This window comes from Ictidomys tridecemlineatus, chromosome 1 (genome assembly GCF_052094955.1).
Source record: "Ictidomys tridecemlineatus isolate mIctTri1 chromosome 1, mIctTri1.hap1, whole genome shotgun sequence".
Taxonomy (NCBI): domain Eukaryota; kingdom Metazoa; phylum Chordata; class Mammalia; order Rodentia; family Sciuridae; genus Ictidomys; species Ictidomys tridecemlineatus.
In genome coordinates, this window is record NC_135477.1 from 112,774,594 (window position 1) to 112,786,168 (window position 11,575).

General features: G+C 33.2%; 1 pseudogene; it reads right to left on the reverse strand.

Moving 5' to 3' along the window:
• Positions 1 to 251: 251 nt before the first annotated feature.
• On the reverse strand, positions 252 to 1,136 carry LOC101957048 (RWD domain-containing protein 2B pseudogene; annotated as a pseudogene).
• Between the last annotated feature and the right edge of the window lie 10,439 nt (positions 1,137 to 11,575).

An 11,575-nucleotide genomic window follows, 5' to 3' on the forward strand; every position in this document is an offset into this window, starting at 1 on the left:
AATTAATCTTTCTTTTCTTAAAACTGATTAATTATTTTTGTGGTACTGGGGATTGAACACAGGCAAGTGCTCCAACACAGAGCTACACTCCTAACCCTTTTTTTTTAGTTTGTAGCCTGGAACTTGTGATCCTCCTACCTCAGCTTCCTGAGTCACTGGGAATATAGGTGTGTGCCACTGTACTTAAAACTACTTCATCTCTCAAGAAAGAGTGGAAGAAAAAACAAAAAGTTAACAGTGACAAAATACTTTCAACCACTTTTTTCCTTAGTTACTGTCCTTCTAACACCAAAAAACATCTGGAAAACATCCCCACAGCCTTTGGCATTTAAGAACTGATACATATAACCAATATCCATGTGGTTTCCTCTGGCTCCATTAACACTGAACACTTTTTCTTCAAAAATGGAAAATCTTCTTTGTCTTTCCATTTCATCATCTGTACCATCAAAAGGAATGTCTTCTTGATGGCAGATTAAGATTCTCTTCCAGTTTAATTTTCTGAGTCTGGACCAGAATTCTTCCCAGGCACTTTGTGGACTTTCCACATAAACAACACCAGGTTTTCCAGGCATGCTAAACCCAGACAGGGAAAGCTCCTTGGCCCACTCTAGACTATTCTTTCTTTTGCATCTGTTATAGATGTTATGGCTATAGATCCAAAGTCTTGTAAGAATGGGATCAACAAGCTGGACTATACTTTCTGTGGTGGGAGAAGATGGGGCATCTCTGCTGACAGCCTGTTCTCTAACTTATTCTGTGGCATTCAATATACAGACATCTCCTCCACAATTCTCCTGCAGGAATGCGGTCAGATCTGTGTTCAGCTGGGTCTGCTGGGTTCTACTTAATAATACTGATCTGGCAGTAATTTCAGGCAGAACTTCAGGGTACTTAAAGGGAAGAATGCAGGCCACAGAACATATCTCCATTGATTTCTCAGATATGTCTAGGTTTATGTTGATGGTATAGTAAACTTTTGAAGATCGCCCCTCCATAGTCTTCTTTCCAATACGATCTTTCAGTTCTGCTAAAGCCAGTTGGTCATTCACTATGAGCTCATTATCCCCAGGAAAAATACTGGCCAGCAGGTCTAACTAAGAGAGCTAGGCCTCTGCTTGCTCTATCACAATCATTTTGTAAGTTTCTTCTTAAAAAGATTTTCTTTTGTGAAATCAACCATCATTATTTAAATCAGTGGTGTCCTCACATCATTCTTGTCCATCTTTGGTAAAAGTTTACCAAGCAGCTATTATATGTAAAGCTTTGACCTTCATGTCTTCCTGGTGCTACTTACTCTGAGGATCAGGATACACATCTAGAGCCCTGGCTCCATTACTGCTGTAAGCCCGGGTTTCCTGGCTTCAGGGTTACCTCAGATCCCTTCAGGAGACAAACTCCCAGGGCAGGGCAACTCCAAGCTTCAGCCGGTCCTGTGGAGCAGCTTGGGGGAAATGGGAGAGCGCTCTCCCTACCCACACAGAGGTTAGCGGAATCCCAAAGTCAGAATTGTCCTGACCTTTTGGACAAGAATGTAGCTGCATGTTTTCTCCTCTGCACTTGGAACAGTAGGGTAGTTCTTTGACCCCCCCAGGTGCTTCTCTGTCGTAGTTTTTCAGACTTGTATTTCTCCACCCCAACCTCATTATCATTTCCCAGTTGCTGTCTCCATGCCACTTTCACATCACAAAGAATATTGTTCTAAATGCAAATCAAATCTTATCACTCTTTTCTCACAGCTTTCCATTATTAATTTATAATTATCTAGTCATTCTTACTGAAACGTGTAGTGAAACAAACACTGTATTAGACCAGCCTGCCTATTAAATACCAGACCATATCTCCAACAATGAATGCTTTAATGATTAACTAAGTTTTTTAGCTATATATTTTAAAAAATAGAGTAGTGATTACTCTTCTCTATAGAATGTAACAAATATAAGATTAAATCATCTTGCACAGAATCAACAAATAAAAAAACAAGGTCAAGATACAATGAACACACTGATTACACTTGCTCCATAGTCTTTTTTAAAAAAGTTTTGAGGGTCTTGAAACAGTGACCTTGTACTCTTTTAAGGCAACTGTTGGCTAGAACTGTCTACCTCCTCATAGCTCTGCTTAGGCCCTGAAAAAATCTTTTGTGTTTATACTCAGCGTACTTTGCTCATTTGCACAATGGTATGGTGTCATGGAGATTTGAGTTTGGGAACTGTGGTAGGCAGGTTTTTTATTGTTATGACCAAAAATAAAATAAAATAAAATAAACCTGACAATAACAACATAGAGATGCAAAAGTTTATTTGGGCATCTTTCAGAGGTCTCTGTCCTTAGCCAGCTCCATTGATCTGGGCCCAAAGTGAGGCAGAAGAGTTTGGTAGATAAAAACATCTCAGGGCATAGTCATTAAGAAGCAGAGAAAAACTAAGAATGGCTCATCAGAAACAAAATGTTGACCCCAAAAGCAGACCCCAGGAAGCCACCTCCTCCAGTCACATTTACCTGCCTACTGTTATCAGTCAGTTAATCAATTCAAAACTATAGCTTCACTAACTAGGTAAAACTATCATAACCTGATCTTTTCACCTCTATACTTTCCTGCATTGTCTCACATATAAACTTTTGGGGGACACCTTATATCTAAACCATACTACCCTATAATCCATTAGCATGACTATCAAACTGTTATTGTGCTATCAAAAATATAAATATACTATCTATAAATCATAACCATATATAAAGCACACAATAATTTAGAACATTTTTGCCCAGGATCCCCAAAAGTTTATGCTCAATCTCATAATCCAAATATATTCAGTCCATTTCCAAAAGACCACGTAGTCTTAAAAATCTGGTACTACCCAGAGGTCCAAGACCAAAATCTCCTCTGAGACTTAGTATAAACTCAGCATGGTCCCCTCATATAAATAAAAAGCAAGTGATATATACCCATATATAAAGGCACAGAATAAATCTTTCCATTCTACAGGGAGAAATGGGGGCATAGAAAGAAGGAAAGGCCTCTCTATGCAAGTATGGTTGCCCCACTGGTCTCTTTTCAAAGGAATTTTGACTTTTATACCCTTGAGCCTGAGATGGGGGTCCTCTTGCCAATTTCTGAGATGTCCACAAACCATCTTTCCTATTGTCTCCTTTCTAAGTACTTAGCATTTCTTTAGTGACTGTAAAGTCTTTTTACCAACCACAACTTCCTTAGCCCTGGTTTTACTGGCACTTTTCTGGCTGCACTCCAAGTTTTTCAAATCTTTCTGCTCCACTTTCTGCTCCTGATTATTATAGTAAATTTGGTTAAAAGCTGCCTGCAATACCACCACCTGAATGTTATTTTGCCTGGAAACTTCTTAATTAGTACATATCCTTTAAATTCAGCCTCATAAAAAGTCTCAGGGCATGGGCAAAGCATATACAGCTTCTGAGCCAGAATGTAACATGAGTGGTCTCTAGTCAAATTTACGATAGAATCCTCTTTCTCCTCTGCAACCTCATGAGTCCTGTCTCTATATCCATCATTCTGTAGTCATCCTGGTCTTCTGGGCTCCCACCAGAATTTCCCATTAAGCTCTTCTTACAACATTCTATTTTTTTTTCGAACTTGTATCATTGAACGTTTCAAAATTTCTCAACAAATTCCCAAAATTTCTAAAGTTCCTTAACCATGTTCTCAAGTTAGTTATAGCAACAGCCCCACTTCTCAGTACCAATTTTTGTTTTTGTCAGGTTTTTTATTGCTATGACCAAAGGATCTGACAAGAACAACATAGAAATTGAAAAGTTTATTGAGGACTCATGATATCAGAGGTCTCTGTCCTTAGGCAGACAGCTCCATTGCTATGGGCCCAAAGTGAGGCAGAATATCATGGCAGATGGGTGTAGTGGAGAAAAACATCTCAGGATATGTTCACCAGGAAGCAGAGACAGGCTAAGCTTGGTTAAAAGAGATAAAATATATCAGGAACTTAATGAATTTTCTAAGAGGATAACACTGAAGTTACCAAGAAGACCCCACCACCATCACACATGTAGACACATATTAGCTACTCATGCATCTCTTTTATATCTGATTTTCTTTTCCAATTTCCTATACATGTCATAAAGTAAAAACCTCTTCTTTATCATGCATATGATTTCATGAACAAGTAAATATGCCTCCTTCAAATATAGAAGGTTATCCATCTTACACACACACACACACACACACACACACCACACACACACACAAACATACTGTGTACTTTAGGGATATCAGTCTAAAAATAAAGCTAATGCCAGACGAATTTTTCATACAATAGTAAGTAATTTTTTCACATTGTTCATTATTGATTTAATAAAATCATGAGCATTACATTTAGGAAAAAGATTGCTTTCCAATAGCCACCTCCATTTCTTCCTTCCTTTCTTTCTTTCTCTCTTTCTTTCTTTCCGTTTGCCAATCTTTTTAATATTTATTTTTTTAGTTATAGTTGGACACAATACTTTTATTTATTTTTATATGATGCTGAAGATGGAACCCAGAGCCTCGCATGTGCTAGGCAAGTGCTCTACAGCTGAGCCACAACCCCAGCCCTCCATTTCTTTCTGAGGATATTATTTGTATTAACTTCAAAACTAGTTTTTATGTGTTTCTCAACAGAATGATATTTTTAACATTTTTTCTCTCCAACAAGTAAAATTTCACTTGAGGCTCCTGTAATTTTATGATCCCCTTCCATTTAGTGACCAAACATTTTGTTGTTTGGTGAAAAAATATGGGGACAAAAGTTACATCAATAATTCATCAGAATCACATTGTAAACATATGCAATATATAGTTCCACCTTACAAATGTAAAATATGCCACTTTCTACACTAGAAAAAATTATTTTATATTTGTTGTGTAAATATCAATTGCCTTCCAGTAAGGTCACTTCAATTTGATAGAAAATGATGGGGGGAAAATCCAATAATTTTTTTGTATTCTTTGACAACATAACAATGAAATTCTTCAATAAAACCTAGCTTTAAAATATTCATTCTGAAACTTTTTTTGTGGAAAAAAAAATTACCTTTGGTGGCTGCTTCTGAGAAATTGAGTTTTCCCAGAATGCATTCTGTACATTCAAGGATATTCAGATCCTACATACATTATTCTGAATGTGATTTATTCTTAAACTTTCTCTCTGTAACTTTAAATAAATCATTTTGGTACTACTAATTCATACTCTGAATTAAATAAATGGTGATGTGAGATATGTGATAAATTATCAGTTTAAATAATAAAAATATATGATATGAAAAATTACTGAATTTTGTTTATTGAAGGGTAACAGACAAATTCAATAATGTGATTTGAGTAGTTTATGGAAAACTTTTAAGACTATAAAGATTATTAACAAGGTTAAAAAGAATTTAATGAAAATTTTAAGGCATTATTCATTTCACAAAATGGTTTCCTCCTTCCTCTCCCTCATCTACCACAAAGAGTAACAGCTCCTTCTGCAGAAAATGTGATAGACCACAGAAAACTAAAATAGTCCATTTACTTTACTTCACAAATAAGGCACTAATGATTCCTTCCTTATCACTCTTCACCTATTAAGATGTGCAATAAACATATCTTTTAAGGTTTCACATTAGTGTGGCTTCAAAGTACATTTTATATGTGTAGTAATGATTTTCTAATGAATGTGTATACCTCAATGTCTTCTAAATATTGATTAGTATAAGTGAGCTAATTTTAATTCCTACCAATTTCCATTTGTCAACAATATCTCTTATCAGTTACCTACTTTATATTTTCCTTTTAAGAAAAAAGTTGAGGCAATGTATGCAAGTGTGCTTTTTTTTAAAAAAGATGGGTGGACCAAAGAAACACATTTATAATAAAATATTATTATTTTGTTTCATGATTACACACTATAATTTATTTTTATTAAAAAATAAAATTACATCTTATATAAAATACAAAAACAAAATAATTTTGAAAATATATCAATAATCATTCAATACCACTATTATTAGCATATGTTCTTGCTATAATTGATATACATTTATTCTAGCCCCCAATAACACATATTCATTATACATTCAATACAATAATGTATTCAATACTATTTGATACAATTCACATTTAATTCAATTTTTCTGGTTTAGTCAACTAACTGTTTTTGTGCTTTTATCTTACTTTAATCTGATGGAAACAGTTACAAATACCAACTGACATCCAACTTTGTGATTTTGCTTGAAACTTTTTTCTTCTTTATATTTGTCATTTTAATTTCTACATTATTGCCTCTTTAGCAGATATTTTATAACCTATCAATATTTGATTAGACATACATTGTTTTTCAGTTGTATTATTTAAGAGAGAAAAAATTATAAACTTTACTGAGCTTATAATATTCTACTTTTAGATAACTGCTTCTTTAAATAAAATTTCAAGAAGTGGAGTTACCTATTCAAAGACTAAAATTATGGATTTTGATTTGGGAACATGCTCCATATTATTTTCAATGGATCTTACCAAATACATGGTAACAGATTTCTTTTTATACTCTTCCATTCATGATATCAAACATCTAACCAAGTCCTTCCCCACTGCAACCCACCAACATATGTTATTGCTGAAAATTAAAAAAAAAAAAATGACACACTGGCAACACAAGAATACCCACACATTCATTCTGAGATGTTAAATAAAACACCTGTGTGCAAAATCCTTCCAAAGGTTAAATTTAGAGCTAATTATAAAACTTGCAAATGCTCCCACTTAACCTCCCTAAAGAATATTATAAGCATCATTTCTTTGAAGAGGTGAGCACACAGAAATACACTACATTTTTTAATATCAACAAGAATATCTGAAAAACAAGTAACATCTTTTGAAGTAATATTCTCATGTGGTTTTGAAAGCTGATATTTCAAATTGTGGATGTTGCAAATACATAGTGAATGTCATAAAAACATTAAATAAGACTTTCTTGCTTTTATACCCAATGAAAATATTAATATTTTTTAAAAGACTAATTATCTTTAATCGTCTTCATTTTTGTTATTTTGCTTGAAAAGGTTCTCTAAAATATTAAACTATAGCAGCCTATCAGATTATCTAGAAAATATAACCTATGTTTTAGTTAATATGAATGAACGTTCTGATAAGTGGAACCTAGGTATTGTTAACTCCATATCTGAGGAACTAAAAAGTAATTTAGTGTTTATATTAAATGGCAGAGGCACAATACTGATCTAGTCTATAGAGAATTTACAAATTGATTATTTCAAGTTCTCTACAAAAAAAAAAACTGTAAAAATATTTCTTCCATGTCCTATCCACCATGCAGGATGTCCAAGACAGCCAACTCAGTCTCATGAGGTGAGTGACCTGAACTGATAGATGTCAGGTGGTTCAGATGCTACAAAGAGATGAGGATACAGAATAAGCAAAATTCTAAAGCCGCTGTCCTTTTACATTTTAATATCATGATGTCCTATATCTTCCTTTTATTCTGCACCTCCCCTATGCCACCAGTTATTTTTATCTTAGAACTATTCTTACCTTTGGAAGGAGAAAATCTTCCTTTTTGAACGATTACTAGAACCCATCAGTTTGTCCCTTAAGTCTATGCATTCTATAAACATTTACTTTTTCATTTCTACATAAGATGAGAAAGAGAGAATAAAAGGATCTAAATGTTCCAAAGAAATGCTAAAAGATATAAAGAGAAACGTTCAGGAAACATACAGATTAATATATGTGCTTTAACCCTGCTACTGGCACTATTGCTCCCAACACTGTCTTCCCTTTGTAATAGATATAGACGCTTTGTCAATATGAATCAAATTTATATAAACTCTAGTCGAGGTGCATCTAGCTCTCATTGTTCTTTTCATTTTTCCATGTAAGTCCAACTTAGGTCATCAAGTGTTTCCCTTATTAAATGGATAGACAGTTACTAATTTCAGGCTAATATCTGTAAACTCCATTATGCTTTGATAATCAAGAAAATCTCAGAGTAATTTTCAAGAGCCATGTTTAAACAAATACTTGAACATCCATCAATTAAAAACACTCTCTTTGAATAACAGATACATAACTGTGGATTTTAATGTAGCTATGAAACACTCATAACAAAAATAAGTTTGAAATATTTCTGCTTCTAAGTTTTTAAAAAGAATTCTTTACTTTTTTCATGGACAACATGTAGCCTCTTCCAAGTTTGACATAAATAAAATCTCAGGCTCACTTGTGAAATAGATTTCACACATTCTATCTTTCATTATTTTAAGGAAAGCATATGTCTGACTGGATCATCTTGGTAGTCTCTGTGATAGAATTAGATTGATTTTATTTATGACAATATTTATAACCTTGTAATTCATTCCATATTATATTGAATTTTTAAAACATTTCCATGACTAGTTATCCATGTACTATTACATCAGGATATAGGTAAAGGATAAGTTAAACAAAGTATCATTTTCAAAACTTATTGAAATCCTCTTTAATTGAACTGTCACATTTTACTTTATTTTATAAATACTCAGCTTGACTAGGCACAGTGATGCATGCCTGTAACCCCAGCAATGTGGGATGCTAAGACAGGAGGATCACAAATGTGAATCTAGCCTCAGCAACTGGTGAGATTCTTAGTAACTCTTGAGATCTCAAAAAATGAAAAAGCAACTGGGAAATGGCTCATTGGTAAGGTTCCCCTGGGTTCAAGCCTCAGTATCAAAAACAAAACCAAGCAAACAAAAAGACAACCACTCATCATGTAAATTTATATTACAGTATTTTATACATATGAAAAGAACTATAAGAATAACTAAGCCTTACTGCCTGGTGCTTCTGATGCTTTGTTTTCACTTATTTTTATATTCAGTCATTCTCTATTCTACTACAAGAAGACACACACCTTTCTCATAACAATTGTCATAATGTCTTGTAATTTTATTCTGCTTTCTCTAAGTTAATAATCATCCTCTAACAAAATGGACTTATTTAGAGCCCAAATGTTTTATTTGCTTGTATCTCTTCAGAATTAATGTTCCACAGTCATTTATAAGTTCTACAAATGCTTTTTCAATAATTTATCATTTATCTTTCTATGTATACTTTTTCCTACACTCCATTTGAATGTATACTCTAATTAATAAATTATTTTGATTAACAAAGATGCACGAAGTGTCTTCAATTCTACTTTTTCTGTCATGTATTTGTTGATTATGATAATCCATTTGATGATATCAGTTTTACTTCTTTCAATTTAAAGGTATTTTCATACTACAAATAACAGACTATTGTAAAAAATGATTCTATGCAAAATGAGAAAAAGCAATAAAAATTTTTTCAATATAATGAAGAATTAAAAGTGTAAATGCAGAATGAAAAATAATTAGCCAGCCTCCTTACAAGAAATAAAATCAATACAGCTTTGAAAATTAAAGACTCTGATCCACTAGAAAGCTAGTATGCACCTGAACACACCAAAATTGCAGGGCTCCCCTTGGGAGTCTATCAGAAGTGAACTGATATAATCACACTCTCTGTACCCAGGGAAACTTAGAGGTAAAGAGGTAAAGTTAAGGAGTGGTACGCATATTCTAAAGGTCTTAAATCTGATGGAATCCCTCAAGAAGACTGAATAGGAAATCTCCCCACCTTAAATAGTTCAGGATGAAATATCCTAAATATCTCTAATGTCAGTTTGCTCTTACAGATATAATTTTTATATTGAATCGACAGATGTTTCTTTATTATTCAATATTATAGTCCTCAGCCTAATTGTATTTTTCCTAATATTTTAAAGAATTACTTGCAATCATTCTTTTAATCTTTATTTTTCTAGCTCAGGTTTATACTTGTTCTTCTTAGTCATTTCCCTTGCTTTTAATTACCTGCTCCTGCTGCAAATCCATCCCCCCATTTTTCTTCTTTTTATCTTGTTTGTATTATCTCTCTTTTCCTTCATTTTTCTTTTCCCACTCTCTTTTCCCCATCTCAATCCCTATGCAGTTTAATACTATTTTACTATCTTTAATAACTAATTTATCAACCTATTCAGCACATTGCTCCATTTTTGTCCATATATTAGAAGAATTGTGAAGAGCATTCTTAAGACAGGTTTTCTTCCTAAGGTTTATTAGTACATGTTTTTGAAGTTAATAGGGTTAAGTATCTTCTTTCAAAACAGTACTACATACTGGGCATAGTGGCAGGTAAACATTGAATGCCAACAGTAATATCAGTTGAGTGGGAGTATTAATCAGGTGCAACACAAGATGTCCACTGTATCACTTATATTCAATATAGTCAATATAGTTCTTGAAACTCTTGCCAGAGCAATCAGGCAAGAGAAGAAATTAAAAAGATACAAATAGGAAAAAAAAGTCAAGTTATCTCTGTTTGCTGATGATATGATTCTATATATAGAAGACCCCCAAAACTCTGACACAACACTTTTGCAGCTGATAAACAAATTCAACAAAGTAGCAGGATCATCATACAAACTCAGTAGCTTTTTTATGCTCCAATAATGAATACCCTGAGAAAAAAATCAGGAAAAGTATTCCATTCACAATAACTTCAACAAAAGACAAAAACTTAGGAATAAATCTAACCAAGTAGGGAAAAGACCTCTATAATTAATATTATAGAACACTGAAGAAAGAAATTGAATAAGACCTCAGAAGATGGAAAGACCTTCTAAGTTCTTGGATAGGCAGAATTAATGTTGCCAAAGTAGTCATATTTTGATAAAAAGATTCAATGCAATCCCTATCAAAATACAAATGACATTCTTCACAGAACTAGAAAAAAGTCCTAAAATTCCTATGAAAGAATACTCAAACAATACTGAGTAAAAAGAGCAAAACTGGAAAAATTGAAATACTCTCAAAATATACTGCAGTGCTATAATAACAAAACATCATGGTACTGGCATCAAACAGATATGGAGATCAATGTAATATAATAAATGACATAGAGACAAACACACATAGATACAGATATCTGATACATAACAAAGGTACCAAGAACAGGTTGGAGAAAATATAGCCTTGTTAACAAATGGTGCTAGGAAAGCTGGATATCCATATGTGGTAGGATGATGCATGATCCCTATTGCTTACCATTCACAAAAGTCAACATAAATTGAATCAAAGAATTAGACCAGAAACTTTGCATCTGCTAAAGAAAACATGGTGTTAAAATTCCAACATATTGGTGAAAGCATCAAATTCCTTAACAAGACTCTAAAACTCAAGAAATAAAGCCAAGAATAAATAAATGAAATGGCATCAAATAAAAATTTCTTCATGGCAAAGGAAACAATTAAGAACATGTAAGGAGAGCCTACAAGAAGGGAGAAAATTCTTTGCCAATAATACTTCCAACAAGAAATTAATATCTAGAATATAAGAATAATTCAAAAAGCTTAATACAATAAATAAATAAATAAATAAATAGCAAAAGAACTAAACAATCATTTCTCAAAAGAACAAGTACATTGCCCAACAAACATGAAAAACAAACAAATAAACTTGTTCAACATCCTTAGCATTCAGGAAAATGCAAATT